We start from the raw sequence: 22595 nt of genomic DNA, 5'->3' as shown, positions 1-22595 counted from the left end.
CTTCATCAGTATCAGGTTATCCCCCTGAAAGTCGGTGACAGTCAAATGCTTGGCCATGTGGGAAAAGCACTCAAAGTAAGAGTCACAGGTAGCAATCTTTATAGGTGCCTGAAACCAAACCTCTCCCCCTGAATGTCACATGGTTCATCTATTTCCACCTTGTGTGTGGAGAGCATGGCTTCATCCAGTGCAGGTAAGACTGTATGAAGAGGAGACTCTTTTATAGATTATCAGGTCACATGCACATTATATAAATAAGCAGTTTTATTCTAAAGCCTGCCTCGGAGATAAGTAATGGCAGATGAAAGGATATTGAAAGGATATCCAACAATCAGTACATGTTGCATATTCACAAAGGCTCTGCATTCTGCAGTTTCCACTATTTAAAGCTCTGTAGAAAATCCAAATTCTCTTGCACTTCAACACAGGTCACTTGCATTCAGAAAGGAACTCACTGATCCACCCAGCTCCTACCAACAGATGGCACTAAAGTTTGCTCACCCACAATAGGCACCATCTTAATGCACTATCGGTTAGTGCATTAAGATGGTATGGTATAGTGACTATCCCATACACAAACCTTTAGAAATGCCCCAGAAATGAGAAAACTCTTTACTTGCACAGCACCCATATTCTTTTACTTATCCAAATGACCCTTACATTGAGCAAAGTACATTATTCATTATTCAGTTATTGAAAAATCCTAGTAAAATTATTTTTAATTTTTAGAGAAAACACAATTCCTTTAACCAAATCTCCCTAAATGAACAACCCCCTCTTTATGTCACATATTCCACTAACTTTTTGTACATCCACCAACTCTCAAACTTTTGATATATTCAACATTTAGAAATAGTTTTAAATAATGACTAAAGTTGAAACTGTATGTCTGTGTGGGAAGTGATGTCCCACTACTGGTAAAATACCGTTATCAGTGTATAGTGGTAAATTGTTAAGATAAATGTGGTGGTAAGTGATAAATAAACACCCACATGCATCCTGGTGAAAATATGATTATTAATCATGAAACCTGGATCTCTCTACAGTGTACCCGCTGAGCTCTGAAAATATGCGTTATTTAACTGTCAAAGTTGTATAATTGGATGAAAGAAAGCATATTGATTAATATTGTTTTACCATGCGATTGCGATCAGTACGCCACGTATTACGTGTCATGGAGCGTTCGCTTGATAAAAGACGCACGCATACACTCGCACTTTCATATTCATTTATTTATATATTTCATATTTATAATGGTTCCATTCCACAGTCGTTTATGAGCAGATGTTATTTGGTTTATAGTTATATATTATAAGGTTATATATACACTTTAGTGATATTTTAAGTTCAGGTCACGGGAAGTATGTCATGTTTAGTATCATTCTAATCCCCAATTTATTCGTAGACATCCGGTGCAAACGCAAAACAGAACGCACATTGCATATGGTAGTTATAGATTGTAGGGAATAAATTATTAAAATGATATTGTCTGTGTAGTGTAAATAGACTAGTTTAAACTGGATTCTGGGTGGAAAAATCGAAATGCATCCCCTGGAGAGCTGACCCCCACCTTTGGATGTTTTTGTTTGAACTGGCCTATGACCTACATTACACTGGACCCTCCTGAAGCATGGACCTATAGAAGCAAGCCACATCATCTTTTGTCACTCACCGGACTGTGAGTGCTTCTTCCCGGACATTTAGGAACCGTGGCCGTCCTCCATCCTGAGGGACTGCGCATGCGCAGCCCTTTCTAAACCTTCAGTGTATGTTCCTTTAACTTAATTGGCAGATCAGGCAACACTCCCTATATTAAGCACCTGTGGTCAACACCACGTTGCCTGATCAGGTATCAGGTATCTCTGCACTCCTGTCTGACTGCCTGCTTCTGAACCACGGTATGCATACTTCTCATTGACTGTGCTGTGTATTGCATACCTTGCTGGACTGTGTTGGTTCTCCTCTGGAGTTTGCTATCCGCTGAGGCTATTGCCATCATTGACTGTGTTATCTCGTGCTGGATTACTTCAAGAGACTTTCTATATTGGCAGTGCTGTTCAGTCATATATACATATATATTGTGCATATTACTGTGGATCGAAGTTAAGGTGCCCGGGTATATCTTGTGTTGCAGTCTCTCCCCGTGCACCTACTCACATATATATTCAGTGGTACAACTTGCTAGTGGCAGACCACTGATCCCTGTTTCCAGTTTCACCTGTTCCAGTATCCTCTCACATAGCAGTGGTACAACTTGCTAACGCAGACCACTGACTCCCCGGATACCTCCACTTGGATTCCATTCCTTCACTCTGACAGCGGTACAACTTGCTATCCGCAGACCGCTGACTCTCATCACCTCCTCGTTTCTGTTGGACATTCCTCCTCACTATAGCAGTGGTACAACTTGCTACCGCAGACCACTGACTACCTTCACGTGTCCTTTGTCCATACAGTTCCTCGTGTATTATTACCATCATATTGCCAGTGCTGCTAGTCATAGACTTTCCTGAGCATCTCATCATCTGCTATTTCCTGTTCCGTGATCACCCTGCTACCAGAGTACCATATTACCACCTATACTGCTCTGGTAGGCCTATCACCTGGTGATCCCTGGGTAAAGACTCCTAGTGCCCGTGACAGTAAGATCAGGCCATGACAGACCCAGATACGGAACCTACCGCTAAAGAGATGCTGCAGCATCTGGTCAGCCGTGTGGAGCAACAGGATGCTCGCCAACAGCTGTTACTTCAATGTTACCAATCGTTAACCTCCCAAGGAACATCTGGACAGACTGTTACAGCTAATATTGAAGCTCCTGTGCTTTCCTCCGTTTCCCCAGTGCCATCCCAGGTGTCTACAGCTCCTACGCTTCACCTGCCTACTCCGTCAAAATACGATGGAGACCCCAAAACTTGTAGGGGTTTTCTTACTTAATGCTCAGTTCATTTTGAGCTCCAACCTCAAAATTTTTCTACCCATCGTTCCAGAGTGGCCTATCTTATTTCATTGTTTTCTGGACAAGCTCTCGCATGGGCTTCCCCTCTGTGGGAAAGAAACGATCCATTGTTACAGGATAGTGCCGAATTTATTTCCACGTTCCGAAGTGTATTCGATGAACCAGGTCGTGTTATTTCCGCTGCATCCAGCATTCTCCGTCTTCGCCAAGGATCTCGCACTGTGGCTCAGTACGTCATTCAATTTAGGATCTTAGCCTCTGAACTTCAGTGGAACACTGAAGCATTAATTGCCGCCTTCTGGCAGGGGCTTTCCGATAAAATTAAAAACGCACTGACTTCACAAGAACTACCCTCCTCTTTAGAAGATTTGATCTCTCTTTGCCATCGTGTAGACCTGAGGTTTCGTGAAAGAGAACCTGAGAAAACAACTTCGGTTAAAACACCTCTTCTCTCAAATCCTCAATTTCACCCAGCTTCATCTCCGGTGATACCCATGGAGATAGGTCGCTCCAAATTAACTTTAGAGGAGAGGGACCGAAGAATAAAGAATAGACTTTGTATCTATTGTGCCGATTCTACGCATATGCTCAATTCTTGTCCCAGGAAATGCCGGGCTCTAACCAATACTGGGGAGATAAGGTTAGGGTTCCTGGAGTCCTCTCCATCTTCTACAAAATTAAAAGCCTGCGCTTTTGATGTTACGATTTCCTTTGCTACCAAATCCTTTGAGTCACAGGCATTGATTGATTCTGGAGCAGCAGGAAATTTCATTTCTAAATCCCTAGTGAATCAATGGTCCCTACCAGTGATTACTTTGAAAACACCGATTACTGTGACTGCTATGGATGGATCACGTCTCATCAATGGTCTCATCACCCAGAGTACGTCTCCAGTAACGCTTCAGATTGGTGGGCTACACCATGAAGAGATTTCGTTTTTAATTCTTCCTGTTACGACAAGTCCGATTGTCTTAGGCCTTCCATGGCTTCAATGTCATTCTCCCCAGATTGACTGGCGCACTTCTCAAGTTACATCTTGGGGAGCTGAATGTCATCATCGTTGTCTCTCTCAAATGGTTTCATTCAAAAGACAGCATTCGTCTATTCCACCAGGTCCTCCTCCACAGGATCCTTCATCTACGGATCTGTGTGATAAGGTTCAGTCTGAACGCCTTCCTCCTCATCGGGCGTTTGTGACGTCATCGGACGTTGAAGATGGATCTCAGGAGTCATCTTCAAAAAGTCAAGTGCTGGTGGTTCACGGTCACCATCCGTCTTTTCCGGAATTTCCTGCCCTCCCTCCCACCCAAGTTCCTGCTGTGGAGACTGCTTGTCAGACCTTCAAAAATATCTGGTCTCAGGTCAAAACCTGTTTAAAGAAGACATCTAACAAATATAAGTCTTTCGCAGATAAGAAGAGGCGGGCTATTCCACCACTAAAAATTGGAGATCGTGTCTGGTTATCTACCAAAAATATTCGTTTGAAGGTTCCATCTATGAAATTCGCCCCTCGTTTTATTGGTCCATATAGGATCATTCAAGTTATCAATCCAGTATGTGTTAAACTTCTTCTTCCTAAGAATATTCGGATTTCCAATGCCTTCCATGTGTCCTTGCTCAAACCTCTCATCATCAACCGTTTCTCGACTCCTTCCTCAGCACCGCAACCAGTTCAAGTTCATCAGGAGGAGGATTTCGAGATTACTGAGGTATTGGATGCAAAAATTTCGCGAGGAGTTCTCCGTTTCCTCGTTCATTGGAAGGGCTTTGGTCCTGAAGAGCGCTCATGGATCAAAGCTGAAGACCTTAGTGCTCCTGCCCTTCTGAAGAAGTTTTATTCCAAAAATCCGGACAAGCCCGGTTCCAGGCGTTCTGTGCCCACCTTTAAAAGGGGGGGTACTGTCACTCACCGGACTGTGAGTGCTTCTTCCCGGACATTTAGGAACCGTGGCCGTCCTCCATCCTGAGGGACTGCGCATGCGCAGCCCTTTCTAAACCTTCAGTGTATGTTCCTTTAACTTAATTGGCAGATCAGGCAACACTCCCTATATTAAGCACCTGTGGTCAACACTACGTTGCCTGATCTTGGAGTCTCATTCCCCATGAGTCTCTGAAGGTGTTCCTGTGTTTCCTCGTTTATTCAGCCCTGCTGATTCCTGTGGTTTCCAAACCACTTCTACCTCTGAGGTTTCCAAACCACTTCTACTACTGTGGTTCCCATACCACATCTACCCTTCTGTGTATCATCGTGACTGTGAGCTGATTCCTATCCGCTGCCTCCGTGCACTACAGTCTTCTAACCACTTCAACTCTACCATGTATTATTGGGACTGTTAGCTGATGCCTATCCGCTGCCTCCGTGCACTACAGTCTTCCATCCACATCCACTCACCTGTTCATCATCGTGACTGTTAGCTGATTCCTATCCGCTGCCTCCGTGCACTACAGTCTTCAACCTGCAACTCGTCTGTGTTTCATCATCGTGACTGTTAGCTGATTCCTATCCGCTGCCTCCATGCACTACAGTCTTCAACCTGCAACTCGTCTGTGTTCATCATCGTGACTGTTAGCTGATTCCTATCCGCTGCCTCCGTGCACTACAGTCTTCAACCTGCAACTCGTCTGTGTTTCATCATCGTGACTGTTAGCTGATTCCTATCCGCTGCCTCCGTGCACTACAGTCTTCAACCTGCAACTCGTCTGTGTTTCATCATCGTGACTGTTAGCTGATTCCTATCCGCTGCCTCCGTGCACTACAGTCTTCAACCTGCAACCCGTCTGTGTTTCATCGTGACTGTTTGGCTGATTCCTATCCGCTGCCTCTGTGCGCTTCAGTCTTCAGTTCCAGTTCAACTCTGCGCTCCCGTGTTTCCTTGACTGCTGCCACTATTGCTATCCGCTACTCTCCGTGATCAACAGTTCCAGTTCAACTCTGCTCTCCCGTGTCCCATCGTTACTGCACCTGCTGGTTGCTATTGGCTACCTCCGTGTTTCCGCAGAGACCCGCTGCTGCTACTCCTCAGCGCTACTCATCCATCTACTGCTGATCCGCTCTCCACGCTTTCCTGTGTTCCCTGCTGGTCTACCTACCTGTGCGCTGCACCTACTAGACCACCGCTTCACCCATCCAGGGACTTTGCATCCTGCCGGCCTCCTGCCGTTCAGGTATCTCTGCACTCCTGTCTGACTGCCTGCTTCTGAACCACGGTATGCATACTTCTCATTGACTGTGCTGTGTATTGCATACCTTGCTGGACTGTGTTGGTTCTCCTCTGGAGTTTGCTATCCGCTGAGGCTATTGCCATCATTGACTGTGTTATCTCGTGCTGGATTACTTCAAGAGACTTTCTATATTGGCAGTGCTGTTCAGTCATATATACATATATATTGTGCATATTACTGTGGATCGAAGTTAAGGTGCCCGGGTATATCTTGTGTTGCAGTCTCTCCCCGTGCACCTACTCACATATATATTCAGTGGTACAACTTGCTAGTGGCAGACCACTGATCCCTGTTTCCAGTTTCACCTGTTCCAGTATCCTCTCACATAGCAGTGGTACAACTTGCTAACGCAGACCACTGACTCCCCGGATACCTCCACTTGGATTCCATTCCTTCACTCTGACAGCGGTACAACTTGCTATCCGCAGACCGCTGACTCTCATCACCTCCTCGTTTCTGTTGGACATTCCTCCTCACTATAGCAGTGGTACAACTTGCTACCGCAGACCACTGACTACCTTCACGTGTCCTTTGTCCATACAGTTCCTCGTGTATTATTACCATCATATTGCCAGTGCTGCTAGTCATAGACTTTCCTGAGCATCTCATCTTCTGCTATTTCCTGTTCCGTGATCACCCTGCTACCAGAGTACCATATTACCACCTATACTGCTCTGGTAGGCCTATCACCTGGTGATCCCTGGGTAAAGACTCCTAGTGCCCGTGACAGTAAGATCAGGCCATGACAGACCCAGATACGGAACCTACCGCTAAAGAGATGCTGCAGCATCTGGTCAGCCGTGTGGAGCAACAGGATGCTCGCCAACAGCTGTTACTTCAATGTTACCAATCGTTAACCTCCCAAGGAACATCTGGACAGACTGTTACAGCTAATATTGAAGCTCCTGTGCTTTCCTCCGTTTCCCCAGTGCCATCCCAGGTGTCTACAGCTCCTACGCTTCACCTGCCTACTCCGTCAAAATACGATGGAGACCCCAAAACTTGTAGGGGTTTTCTTACTTAATGCTCAGTTCATTTTGAGCTCCAACCTCAAAATTTTTCTACCCATCGTTCCAGAGTGGCCTATCTTATTTCATTGTTTTCTGGACAAGCTCTCGCATGGGCTTCCCCTCTGTGGGAAAGAAACGATCCATTGTTACAGGATAGTGCCGAATTTATTTCCACGTTCCGAAGTGTATTCGATGAACCAGGTCGTGTTATTTCCGCTGCATCCAGCATTCTCCGTCTTCGCCAAGGATCTCGCACTGTGGCTCAGTACGTCATTCAATTTAGGATCTTAGCCTCTGAACTTCAGTGGAACACTGAAGCATTAATTGCCGCCTTCTGGCAGGGGCTTTCCGATAAAATTAAAAACGCACTGACTTCACAAGAACTACCCTCCTCTTTAGAAGATTTGATCTCTCTTTGCCATCGTGTAGACCTGAGGTTTCGTGAAAGAGAACCTGAGAAAACAACTTCGGTTAAAACACCTCTTCTCTCAAATCCTCAATTTCACCCAGCTTCATCTCCGGTGATACCCATGGAGATAGGTCGCTCCAAATTAACTTTAGAGGAGAGGGACCGAAGAATAAAGAATAGACTTTGTATCTATTGTGCCGATTCTACGCATATGCTCAATTCTTGTCCCAGGAAATGCCGGGCTCTAACCAATACTGGGGAGATAAGGTTAGGGTTCCTGGAGTCCTCTCCATCTTCTACAAAATTAAAAGCCTGCGCTTTTGATGTTACGATTTCCTTTGCTACCAAATCCTTTGAGTCACAGGCATTGATTGATTCTGGAGCAGCAGGAAATTTCATTTCTAAATCCCTAGTGAATCAATGGTCCCTACCAGTGATTACTTTGAAAACACCGATTACTGTGACTGCTATGGATGGATCACGTCTCATCAATGGTCTCATCACCCAGAGTACGTCTCCAGTAACGCTTCAGATTGGTGGGCTACACCATGAAGAGATTTCGTTTTTAATTCTTCCTGTTACGACAAGTCCGATTGTCTTAGGCCTTCCATGGCTTCAATGTCATTCTCCCCAGATTGACTGGCGCACTTCTCAAGTTACATCTTGGGGAGCTGAATGTCATCATCGTTGTCTCTCTCAAATGGTTTCATTCAAAAGACAGCATTCGTCTATTCCACCAGGTCCTCCTCCACAGGATCCTTCATCTACGGATCTGTGTGATAAGGTTCAGTCTGAACGCCTTCCTCCTCATCGGGCGTTTGTGACGTCATCGGACGTTGAAGATGGATCTCAGGAGTCATCTTCAAAAAGTCAAGTGCTGGTGGTTCACGGTCACCATCCGTCTTTTCCGGAATTTCCTGCCCTCCCTCCCACCCAAGTTCCTGCTGTGGAGACTGCTTGTCAGACCTTCAAAAATATCTGGTCTCAGGTCAAAACCTGTTTAAAGAAGACATCTAACAAATATAAGTCTTTCGCAGATAAGAAGAGGCGGGCTATTCCACCACTAAAAATTGGAGATCGTGTCTGGTTATCTACCAAAAATATTCGTTTGAAGGTTCCATCTATGAAATTCGCCCCTCGTTTTATTGGTCCATATAGGATCATTCAAGTTATCAATCCAGTATGTGTTAAACTTCTTCTTCCTAAGAATATTCGGATTTCCAATGCCTTCCATGTGTCCTTGCTCAAACCTCTCATCATCAACCGTTTCTCGACTCCTTCCTCAGCACCGCAACCAGTTCAAGTTCATCAGGAGGAGGATTTCGAGATTACTGAGGTATTGGATGCAAAAATTTCGCGAGGAGTTCTCCGTTTCCTCGTTCATTGGAAGGGCTTTGGTCCTGAAGAGCGCTCATGGATCAAAGCTGAAGACCTTAGTGCTCCTGCCCTTCTGAAGAAGTTTTATTCCAAAAATCCGGACAAGCCCGGTTCCAGGCGTTCTGTGCCCACCTTTAAAAGGGGGGGTACTGTCACTCACCGGACTGTGAGTGCTTCTTCCCGGACATTTAGGAACCGTGGCCGTCCTCCATCCTGAGGGACTGCGCATGTGCAGCCCTTTCTAAACCTTCAGTGTATGTTCCTTTAACTTAATTGGCAGATCAGGCAACACTCCCTATATTAAGCACCTGTGGTCAACACTACGTTGCCTGATCTTGGAGTCTCATTCCCCATGAGTCTCTGAAGGTGTTCCTGTGTTTCCTCGTTTATTCAGCCCTGCTGATTCCTGTGGTTTCCAAACCACTTCTACCTCTGAGGTTTCCAAACCACTTCTACTACTGTGGTTCCCATACCACATCTACCCTTCTGTGTATCATCGTGACTGTGAGCTGATTCCTATCCGCTGCCTCCGTGCACTACAGTCTTCTAACCACTTCAACTCTACCATGTATTATTGGGACTGTTAGCTGATGCCTATCCCCTGCCTCCGTGCACTACAGTCTTCCATCCACATCCACTCACCTGTTCATCATCGTGACTGTTAGCTGATTCCTATCCGCTGCCTCCGTGCACTACAGTCTTCAACCTGCAACTCGTCTGTGTTTCATCATCGTGACTGTTAGCTGATTCCTATCCGCTGCCTCCGTGCACTACAGTCTTCAACCTGCAACTCGTCTGTGTTTCATCATCGTGACTGTTAGCTGATTCCTATCCGCTGCCTCCGTGCACTACAGTCTTCAACCTGCAACCCGTCTGTGTTTCATCGTGACTGTTTGGCTGATTCCTATCCGCTGCCTCTGTGCGCTTCAGTCTTCAGTTCCAGTTCAACTCTGCGCTCCCGTGTTTCCTTGACTGCTGCCACTATTGCTATCCGCTACTCTCCGTGATCAACAGTTCCAGTTCAACTCTGCTCTCCCGTGTCCCATCGTTACTGCACCTGCTGGTTGCTATTGGCTACCTCCGTGTTTCCGCAGGAGGAGCGTAGAAGAGAGACCCAGCGAGAAAAAAAGAAGAGAAGGGGATCGGACTTAAGGTAAGTTAAGGGGGCCCATATATATATATATATATATATGTAAAAAAAAAGTGATATATATATAAAATCACTTTTTTTACATATATATATATATATATATATATGTATATATATATATATATATATATATATATATATATACATATATATATATATATAAAATCACTTATTTTTTTTACACACTCACACACACACCATATATATATATATATATATATATATATATATATATATATATATATATATACACACACAAGTTAACCCGTGCATGATACTCATGCATTCTAGTCAAATCAAGCTACTTAAGGTGTTAAAAAGGTTCTTGTCATGCATTTGGGCCATAGCCCAGGCCTCAACCACCAACCACTCCCCACTGTCACCCCCGGTAACCACCAACCACTCCCAACTGTCACTTCTCCTTCAAGAAATATATATATATATATTTTAAATCTTTATAAACACTTTTAACAATTAACAAATTAAATTAACAAATTAAAAACATCTTAGTATACCAAATTTCAGCCCTTTCTGAATTTTTTTTCCACACACACTAAGAATTTAGTAGGTCAGTGTATAACTCCACCCAGCAGGTGGCGCTGCAGCTTGGTTTTATTTTTTCCACACACAGACAGACTAACACACGCCACTAGACATTTATGTTATAGATATATGGTGCACTGCTTTGCCCGGGGGCCCATAATGTTGTTAAGATGGCCCTGTTGATGGTATAAGTACATCTAAATCACTAAATCATGTATGAGAATGCTTCAGGTAAATGTGTTTGCCAGTACAAAATAAATGTGTTGGAAGAAGCAGTCTACTAGAATACACTTATTCTCCATGTATTTACCTCTTAGACCACTGTTGTTGAGAATAACATTTTGGGCTAGATTTACTAAACTGCGGGTTTGGAAAAGTGGAGATGTTGCCTATAGCAACCAATCAGATTCTAGCTTTCATTTATTTAGTGCATTGTTCAAAATGACAGCTAGAATCTGATTGGTTGCTATAGGCAACATCTCCACTTTTTCAAACCCGCAGTTTAGAAAATATACCACTTTGTGTGTTAGAAATTGGTGGATAACTGCCATTGAATACGTTTGATGTAGACCAGTCTTGTGAAATTTCAGAAGAGTGTAACTGTATAGTACATAAACATATTAAATAAAGAATTGGCTGTTACTTTCTAAAATAAGCTTTGCCTTTTCAGAGTCATTTACCGGGTGGCAAGGACATTGAGCCGTCATTACACTACACAATTAATAGCAATATAACCTGTGGCGGAACTATCATTGGTGCAAAAGGTGCAGATATTGGGGCCTGATGCACGGGGAACTAGTGAGCTGTGAGCCCCGGATCCCTCGCACCAGGACCCACAGTTCGCTAGTTCCACCTCTAAATATAACTTTAAGAACATACAAGACTCTGGGTTTCAACCATGTCTTATGTCTCCCCTACTGAGGAGTTTAGAGTTTAGGCGATTTGAATAAAGTTGTCCCTGCAGTGGCAAATCGTGTTGATCAATTTCTGAATAATGGGATTTGCATTCAGTATGACCACACTGATGGATGACCACATTGATTAGATCTGGGTTCTCACTCAACTTGAACAACCTATTATTCCACAAACAGGTAGATTGTAGTCATCAGCTTTTGAGGTTTTTGGAGCAGTTGGTTAAAATCCCTTGGATTCCAATTGAGTTTTGATTAGGATGGTTGGTTGTTTTAGGCTCACACACATCTTTTAAAGTGGCATGGATGAAAAGGGGCCAGGTTGCACTATGTATGTAATCAGATTTAAGTAGAACTAAAATGTTGCTTTTCAATTCTCCAAAATGATTTATGCAGTGTAATGGTATTGTGGTCCTAAGAATGTACCACCATTACTTACAAGGGCACCTGTCAGGGATTGACCCGGGAGAATATAAATGGTAAGTGGGAAAGACCAAACTAGTACATTTATTTACATTAAATGGACAAGGAGGATGAGAGCAAGTGCAGGTAAATGATAAGAACAGAATTAAGTCTGTAGAAGGCAAAGTAATGGTGCTGTGCAATGTATGAACTAAATGTATATATATATATATTATATATATAAAAGAAGTTCAATTGTTTCTTTGTTTATTTGTTGACAAATATTTTCCGTGGATAAAGCTGCCAAATCTTACAAGTTATTTAATATGGAAAAAGTAAGTTATTAGACCACATACTGACAATGCGACAAAGCAACAAATATTGAAAACATTAGTTCTGGTTTCAAAACAATTGTTTGACTGCTGGAAGGAAACTTTGCGACAACACAACATAATAACAATGTGACAAAGCAACAAATCTCATGACAAATGCATTTTTAAATGAAAGTATATTTTTTTAAATAAAATCTATATGTATGTCATACAGAAGGAAAATATTTGGTGTCTCGGTTGAGCCTTCTGTTGCAGTACGTCGGGCATAACTTTGACCCACAGAGCATGTTCTGGGCCTTCCACTGAATGGATTTGGATGAAAACTTCACAGATGGTAAGATTAGATCCCAGAAGACATATTAAGGGGTTGAGGTCCTGGTCGGACCTCCAGTTGGTGCACGTTGGGCAGAACTTTGACCCTGGGAGCCTGTTATGGGGCTTCCACTGGATGAATTTGGATGAAAACTTCACAGAGCAGTGGCGAGTGGTCTGGGGTGCCTAACTGAGTGTTTGGGGTCCTGATCGGACCTCCTGTTGATGTATTCTAGGCAGAACTTTGACACAGGGAGCCTGTTCTGGGCCTTCACCTGGATGGATTTAGATGACATGTTAGCTGCCAATTATTTTTAAAATGTAGACAGTTACATCCAACTCATTGATAACTTAATAACTTGAAGATTAAAAGCCAGGGAAAACCGGGTGCTAGTTTATTATATGTTCTCTATATAATATATATGTTCACAAAAGTCCTAACTCTTTATAATTGATAGCATGGTTTTACCCTGTGGATGTAAAGGGAACCCTGCTGAATGATGCAAACCTTGGGGTGTCTTTCTGGTAATAGTCTCCTTGCAATCTGGCTAATGCTCAGAGGGTGAATCCTGAAACGTCAGTGCACTCAGGAACTGCTTATCATTATCTGAAATCTACTTCTGGTCGCTCTCTATTATTGTCTGAGGTGGCTAAGCCATGTGGTTGCTGCAGAGCATGCTCTCCTGACATCTTTTCACTCCCATGGAGAGAGAAATTGCTGTACCTGGCTTTTATCTGACCCTTCTCCTCCACCCTTGCATCTTGGGTTAATGGAACATGTAGCTTCTCCAGATACCAATCACTTAGTACCCCAGGGGCTGCACAGTGTTATGCCTGACTGTCAACCTCCAACATAGTTAGCAGTGGGAATTATAGAGTGGCATAGCAGAAACTCCTCCAATTGGGCAGCATGGTGGCTTAGTGGTTAGCACTTCTGCCTCACAGCACTGATTCATGACCATAGCATTATCTGTGTGAAGTTTGTATGTTCTCCCACTGTTCGTGTGGGTTTCCTCCGAGTGCTCCAGATTCCTCCCACACTCCAAAAACATACAGGTAGACTGGTAGGTTAATTGACTGCTATTAAATTGACTTTAGTCTGTGTTTGTGTGTGTGTGTGTGTGTGTGTGTGTGTGTGTGTGTGTGTGTACGTACGTACTTGCATTCATATGCTTGTGGGGACATTGACCTGCTTACACACCAATACCGTGGGGACCTGAGTTGTAGTGAGGACAAGAATTGAGGTCCTCACAAAGCTTCTGAAGGCAAATCAATGCAGGGGACCTTGCTGATATGCTCAGCATAAAATCTGGTATGTCCCCGCGAGTCACTTTTGTCGGAACAAAAGTGTACGTATGTCCAATGCAAAGGGGAGAAAGTTTGCGTGCATCCCACTGCTAGAGGCCAGTATTCTGTCCAAATGTATAGCAGGAGCAGGAAAAGGAAATGACTGCATCCTGCCGGCGCTTTGTACACCAAGCGGGTACAGACACAGTCAAATCCGTCTGCTGCTGAAGGTAAAGTGGGGACAGTGAAGCATGACAGAGCCCAACAGTAGCTCCGACTATAGCCCAGAGAGCAGTGGAGATGAGTATGCCCCTGACACTTCAGAGGAGAGCAGTTCAGACACCAGCAGTGATACCCTATTGCCCTCCGGGGCAGCAGAGTGCAGGTACCCAGAGATGAGTTCTATGTACGACCATTCTCGACCTTCTGGCAGCCGTGTTTTAAACACAGTAGGTCGAAGAGACGACGCGGTGTCTGTACAAACGCTATCCAAAAACAGTGATGGCTCCAGGGTGTATAACAAAAAGCAGTACTGCCTGTACTCTGAGAAGCCCTCTTAAAAATTGCCCGGCACATGGAGAATGTTCACCGCAATGAGACTGAAGTAGCCTGGGTCCTGAAATTCCCCAAGCACTCGAAAGAAAGGTGCATGCAAATGGCACATCTTCGCAATAGGGGAAACTTTGCACACAATGCTGAGGCAATGAGGACAGGCCATGGGATTCTGCTCCTGTGTAAACTTCCAGACAAAGAGATGGATGCTGAAGGCTTCATGCACTGTGCAGCCTGTCAGGGCTTGTGTGCAAGGAAATACCTGTGGCGACACATGAAGAGATGTAAGCTAAACCAAAGGAGCAACAAGCTCACACCTGGCAAGAACAGAGTAGAGTCACTGTGCGCCTTTGCTCAGCCTGTTCCACCTGACATCAGTGATGGCTTTTGGAAGCTCTTGAGTGACTTGACCCAGAATGAAGTCTTACTCGCAGTCAAAAATTATAGATGCATCATGCAGATGGGACAGCATCTGTTCAACCGGGTCGGATGAGATGTTGGCAGGCACGAGTACATCCGTCAGAAGCTTAGAGAAATGGGCAGGCTACTGCTACAGGCCAGAAGAGCTATCCCTTTGGAGATGATGGAAGACTTTACCGCTCCATTGAAATTTTTGCACGCAGTAGATGCTGTGAAGCTGGTAGTTGGCTATGATGAGGAGACAGGTACATTTAAGATGCCCTCGCTGACACTCAAGATTGGGCACGGCCTGCAAAAGATAGCGAGCATTGTGGAGTGCTGAGCCATGATGGAGGGCTGCACTGCTGCGGTTGAAAACGCACAAAATTTCAGGAAGCTATATGAGGCAAGATGGAAAGAGTTGATCTTATTGGCTTCCTTGAAAACTCTTAAGGAGTCCAAGTGGAACATGCCTCAGCTCTTACCTTTCATGAAAGATGCAAAAAAGATGTGCTTGTACCTCGATGAGAAGCAGCAAGCCTACCGAAGTGGGCTATCCACCGAGCCTATGGTTAACCACTGGGCACTACTTGCAAAAGTCACCCTGGCACAGGTGATCTTGTTCAATCGAAGAAGGGAAGGGTAAGTTTCAAAAATGTTGCTGACTACCTTCTCCTCAAGAGATACCTCGGATTTCCACAAAGATGTGTCCCTAGTGCTTTCTGAGGTTGAGAGGAAGCTCTCTCGGCACTTCACTTGCATAGAAATCTGAGGAAAACGAGGTCCCCATCCTGCTAACACCAGCCATGCAAGCTGCAATAGAACTTCCCACAGAAAAGCGTGACAAATGTGAAGTGGATAGCGAAAATATCTACATGTTTGCCAGACCAGCTGCCTTGTCACAGTTCAGAGGCTCCAATTGCATATGACTGTTTGCCCGAGATTGTGGGGACAAGCATCCCCACACGCTGTCTTCCACAAAAGCACATTGCCAATCTCTCGAAGGTCCTCAACCTAAACGACACAGAACTGGACTAAGTTGTCAGACTTCCTTGGGCATGAATTCAGGGTTCATCGGCAGTATTACTGCCTCCCAGAAGGTACCCTTCAACTCGCCAAGATCAGCAAACTGTTAATGGCTCTCGAGAATGGCAGACTGGCCGAATGCAAAGGCAAGAATTTGGACGAGATGCACATTGATCCAGATGGTAAGTAGAAAATCTGGTGTATGATGAATGCTTTTGACTTTTAACTCGGTCATTTACATCTGTTTCTTTTCATAACCGGTCCAGCTACAGAGCGACATGTCGAAAGATGAGCAATCCCCCGTGACAGAGGGACAGGTGGTCAAGCGTTTATACAGACATGCCGGGTGCCCGGAAAGCGAGACTGTATTACATGCCTCATGGCTGAACCATCCATGCTGAAAGATCGGATCTAGTCGGGGGTGAAATTCTACATAAAGAATCACATAACAGCTTTAAAGTGGGATTAAACTTTTTGAAATGATGGAAAGTGGTTGAACAGGGCTGTAGCCTCCATGGCTAGGTGTCGGTGTAAGCGGGCATATGGAACTCCTCGGACAGTCAAAATACATGGCACTTCCCCCATCTTGCAGTCCGTGTCAGTACTATATGCAAAGTCAAAGTGTAAATCTCATGTGGTAACTCTGGTGACAAAACCGCTCCTACACATACCTCTATGATTGTTCTGTCGACAGGGCACTAGGAAAGGGGTGTCCCTATAAGCCATGTTCCAGACATGGGTCCTCACGATGCAATAAAAACAAGTGTATGTGTGTGTGTGTTAGGAAATTTAGACTGTAATGGGGCTCCAATGACTGTAATAGAGCTCCAATGGGGCAGGGACTGAAGTGAGTGAGTTCTCTGTACAGCACTGCGGCATTAGTGGTGCTATATAAATAGTTGATGATCATTATTATTATTATTCAATGAGCTGTCTTACATTTTCCTATTACATAAATGGGGACATTTAACAAAAAGTCAAATGGTACTGTAAACCTCATGTCTAGAATAAGTGATTGATTTACTTTACTACAGATCCAGTTAAGAAAAGAGATTTTTTTTCCTTTATGGTTAAAGTAGATGTGAGGCATGTTATCGCAGATGCTAGTATTTAATTAAAGAGACACTGAAAAATCAGGTGGTTAAAGTAGTGGACAGTACATTTTTAATGCATTGCCTTTGAATAAAAATATATATTTTATTCAAACTACATTTAGACCCATTACTCACAGATGTGAGCCAGCAGATTGCTTGCTTTCATAGCTTTATATTTTACGTAATCATGCACACAATTGCCCAAACATCACATACTGATTTTTGCACTATATTTTGCTTTGACTGTCACAAAACAAAATTAGTCGCTACAGCTATGGAAATGAAATGACATACCCTAAAGAGTAGCTTGAGTCTATGAAGTTTACCTTGATGACCTGATATTATGGGAGAGTAAACACAACTAATATTTATTAACAGGCCAGTATTAACATTTGGCAAAAGGTAGGTGATTCCAGTAAGTTATGACTATTAATATAGTATATACTGATTGTTGGGTTTATTTCAACTCTAATGTTACTTTCTCTGAAAACTGAACCCCGCTACCTGGGTACATTTGTAGATAGTACATTTATTCCCATTCTTTCACATTTCATAATATACATATATAAGGATTCAAAACTTTTGGGTCACTGGTACATGTAATTGGTATAGAAAACAACTTCCTCAATCTATGCTGTTATAAATACAATATATGCTTAAACACTAGTAAAAAAACATAAAATAAAAAAGTAATAAAGCCACACTATTACATCCCCATCTATAAAATTTATCAGGATCAAAATGAATACTGAGGAGTCTTTTCATTACAAATTGACAAAATAAGAGTGATGACTTCAGAAGAATTACCGGGGAATTCTCTTCTCCTTGTTTTTAATCTATATTACATGGTTTTTCTACCTTTGCTCACACTCTTATATATATTTCTCAGAGGGATACATACATTACAACTATATGACACATAATGGTTCATTTTGATTGGTGAAATAAATAATATTTACAAATTATCTTCCTGTATCTCTATACAAATAATAATATAAATGTAATGTGCCTCCACTATTAGGATTCTTTTTTCTTTTCTTTATATGTATCAGATTTAATCTATGGACTGCCAGTCTTGGGACATATTATTTGTAGATGGAATAATTCTAGTGTGGAGTGTCTCCTTCTTCCTTTTTGAATTGTCTAAATAGCTTTTACATCTTTTGTATTGTAGCATAATACTACTTCTGTCTGCAGGTATTAAAAAGACATATTAGACCACTCACTGAATTGTGCTAATGTGGTTAAACATCATCAGAAAGATGCTGCTCTAAGGAGTCAATCTATGAAAATAGACATATTGCCGTTACAGCCATATCCCTATACTAAGAGTTACCAGCCTTTGCATGGGGAAGCTTATTTAACAAGTACAGTGGCCTAGTGGTTAGCACTTCTGCCTCACAGCACTGGGGTCATGAGTTCAATTTCCCACCATGGCCTTATCTGTGTGGAGTTTGTATGTTCTCCCTGTGTTTGCGTTGGTTTTCTCCAGGTTCTCCGGTTTCCTCCCATACTCCAAAAACCATACTGGTAGGTTAATTGGCTGCTATAAAAAAAATGTAAAAAAACAAAAAAAAATTGACCTTAGTCTCTCTCTCTGTGTGTGTGTTAGGGGATTTAGACTGTAAGCTCTAATGGGGCACAGACTGATGTGAATGAGTTTTCTGTACAGCGCTGCGGAATTAGTGGCGCTATATAAATAACTGATGATGATGTAATACCTGTTTTGCTAACATCATCTCAGAATGGTGTTAACAGAACAAAAGCTTTAAAAATTCCTAAAATAAAGCATTTTTTCATGCAGTAATGTTTAACAATATTTATATAAAGCGCGGCAACTTTAGACATGTTTTACACTAGCTCCGGGCTAGATTTTACAATCAGTCCACATCCAGGGGTTTGCCCTACTCCAAAACTCTGATTCACTAAATATTTTGGTGTGATACCTGCTAAAGTACTATTGGGTGCAAAGAACTGAGCCCCAGAATAATTTAAAGGGGATTTACTAGAGTGTGGTCTAGCTCCGCCTCAGCCTCAACACTCCCTGTGTGTAGCCAGACTCCTGCAGCCGTGAATCTCTAAGGAGGACAAGCTCTGTCATTAAATTCAGCCCAAATACCTATTCTGAAGAACAGCCAGGAAGAGGTCCTTATACTATAGAATGGACCATGGTGCGGTAGGAGCCACATGCAGCACAAACCACCCAGTGAGCTCCAGGTCTTCTCAGCTAAAATAATTGCTGCTAACGGGTCCTTCCTGACCCCAGGTTGGATCCAGATCCTCAATACTGCCTCTTTTTATCTCCAAAATAGTGTAATTCATACTTTTTCCAACTAGCAGAATTGGGAGGCCTGCCGTCGCTGTTGTACTCCTGCCCCACCTCCCAAGCTCAGTTGTTTACCCACAGGGGCTTCATGAATCAGGCATCATATGTGAGCAAAACTCAGCTGTTCACCCCATCCCCAGCAACCAAGGTATGCTTCCTGAACCCAATACCCAGGAACTGTAGAGCTGACTGCCTGCACACAAGATATCATTGAACCAAGTCAGTTTGCTGTAAGACAGGTGCGGACAAAGTAGCATAACAAGATATAGGACCCTATTCTATTTCCATACCCTGCCTTGCAGAGCTCATTCATTTCAGATATTTTTGGCTAAACTCAATCTAACCAACTTTTTCTGTGTTCTGCTGCCATCCAGTAGTTATTCGGCAAATAGCAGCTACTAGTGTTCTAATGTGGCAGACCATCCACCCTCCTGTTGTGACTCCTGAAACTGCAGAAAATTCCCTCTAATTACATATTTTTCTTGAATTTGGAAATCATGAAACAACCTGCTCCTTCCATCCACCACTGATGGATGCCAGGATGTTGGTGCAAAACTAGGAGCATTTGTGCCCCTGTATCACAATCAGTAAGGATTGCTCTAAGCCAGTGTTTCCCAACCCTAGTCCTCAAGTACCCTAACAATGCATGTTTTCCATATCTCTTTGCTGGAGCGAAGGTGTATTCATTACTGACTGACACATTTTGAAAGATCCACCGGTGGTATAATTATATCACTGGTCACCTGGAAAACATGCACTGTTAGGGGTACTTGAGGACTAGGGTTGGGAAACACTGCTCTAAGCCAACCAACTCCTGCCATTAGAACGTGGGATGCAAAGCAATGCCCTTCTCAGAAACACAGAAGTGAAAAACAAGGTTCCAAAGGAATTTTCCCTGTGGGATGTGCATCTACACACAGTCGTAAATGTCCTATTAAAGTAATTCTATTGTTTTCAAATAAGCATTGCATAGGTGATTGTATTGTGTTTCTAACGCACAAAGTGATTTATTTTAGCAGATGCAGAGTTTAACATTTCAATACATTATTATTATATAATACAGAACAGTACAGCCAATACCAAAAGATACAGACATACCGCTGCGCTACCACGGGCCCCAGTGAACAGTATATCTCTTTAGAATACTGTGGTCAGAGTAGACTGAGGCTAGTGGGGGTGCAGCTATGATTATATATACAGTCAGTGTTACAGAGTGAACAATAGAGATGATGTGGCTTGCTTCTATAGGTCCAGACTTCAGATGGGTCCAGGGTAAACAGGTCATAGGCTGGTTCAATCTAAGAAATCCAAAGGTGGGGGTCATCTCTCCAGGGGATGAGCTCTGTTCTTCCCGCCTGAGTCTCCAGTTACAATTAGTCTATTAGCATTTTATGGTCAGTATCATATTAAAGGTTTATTCCCTAACATCAATAACTAGAGTATGCAATGTGCGATCTCTTCGCCGAATGTGCCGGACAGCAGCTGATGTAAAGGGGATTAATATGATATCAGACATGACACATTTCCTTTAACCTGAACCTTAAATAACACTGAAGTGTACATTTAATCATATTATATAAACTAATAATAAACTAAATACTATCTGCTCATAAATTACAGTGTAATGGAACCAATATGAATATGAATTATATAAATAACTAAATGATGTAATGTGAGTTTGTATGTGCGTATTTTACCTTACGATCGCCGTATGCCACGTGAAGCGTGGCATACTGAGTGCATTCGACCAATAAAACAATATAAACCAATATACAGGGTGATTCAAAAGTCGCAGTACACCCTTTTATTTCAAAAACTCTACAGGAAATTGGGAAATCTGAATACTCCAGTAAGGTATGGGTGTCGTGGTCTATCTTTTACGGTATGTACCAAACATGGGCGCCATCTTGAAATCGGCCAATTGGCCCAGTTCCTATAGAGTTTTTGAAATAAAAGGGTGTACTGCGACTTTTGAATCACCCTGTACTTTCGTTCATCCAATTATACGACTTCGACAGTCCCTTTATGTGTGCCACTGTATTAAATATCTAACAAATCCAAGATATGAGCTGACCCACTGCTTAAAGACAATTTGTCATATTTGCTGATTAGTAGATGAAAGTTCCCATATATAAGATATTCAACATTGGATGTATGTTGGCTGGTGAGATAAAAATTAAAAACTGTCTCTTGTAAGATAGTTTTATGTTATCTCCGGGCACAGAGTATGAGTAATATTTCCTTTTTCCTAATTACATTGCACCCACCACTGACACTAGATCATGTTACTAAGAACCACTGCAGTGTGAGTAGATAAACACATATAAATAAAATTGACAGAAGGGTTGTAGAAACAGATAAGTGTTATATAAAGAGTCATTAACACACTACACAACCTTTTGCAGATTTGTACATATGGCTGGAAAAGTGCAAGGGAAACAGCGCTCTAACACTTTACGCCCACCGCTCTCCTTAATTTAAACTATTCATTTTTTCTCCTAAAATACTGTTTGCACAAGCCTTGTTTATGTCTTACATGATTCATGAAAGTGATGGAACATTGGGAATGTTATTATTAGAGATGGGCGGGCTCGGTTCCCCGAGATCCGAATCCATCCGAATATCGCCTATCTGAGTACCGAGCCAGGAATCGAAATCGAGGCAAAACGTCATTGTGACGTATTCGTATTTCTGAGCTCGGTTCTCGCGAGATTTGAAAAGCATAAATACCTGCCTCCACAGCAATCCATCACCATTTGACAGAGGGAGAGAGCAGGGTTAGGTCACAGGCTATATTAGCGCAGGGACAGAGCAAGTAGTGTATACATAAGAGGGTCTATACTAATCTCTTCTATTATAATATTAATACCATTTGCAATTATTAGAGCAGTAATAGAGGAGGATAGAGGAGTTTTTTTTCTTTTGTGGGCACTCCAAGTGCTTTTGGGGTGTCTCATATTCCCCAGTGTTTTACACTAAATTGTTCTGGCTGTCAAAAAAAAATCATCTTGGTCAGCAATATCTATCTAATACATTATTTTGCACTACAAGTGATTTGGGGTGTGTAATACTCCGCAGTGTTTTATAACAACTTTTCTGGCTGTCAAAAAAAGTCATCTTTGTCAGCAATATCTATCTAATACGTCATCTGGGAAAGGCGATGTAAAAGTACATAGTCTTTTTAAATCTGGTAAAAAACACACACCAAAAAGAAATTTACCGTGTTAAAGCGAAAAAGAAAAGAGGAAAAGTTATCTGCCGATAAAAAAAAAAAATTGCCAACA

The sequence above is a fragment of the Mixophyes fleayi genome, chromosome 1 (genome assembly GCF_038048845.1).
Source record: "Mixophyes fleayi isolate aMixFle1 chromosome 1, aMixFle1.hap1, whole genome shotgun sequence".
Classification (NCBI taxonomy): Eukaryota; Metazoa; Chordata; class Amphibia; order Anura; family Limnodynastidae; genus Mixophyes; species Mixophyes fleayi.
Note: the sequence above shows the minus strand (reverse complement) of the source record.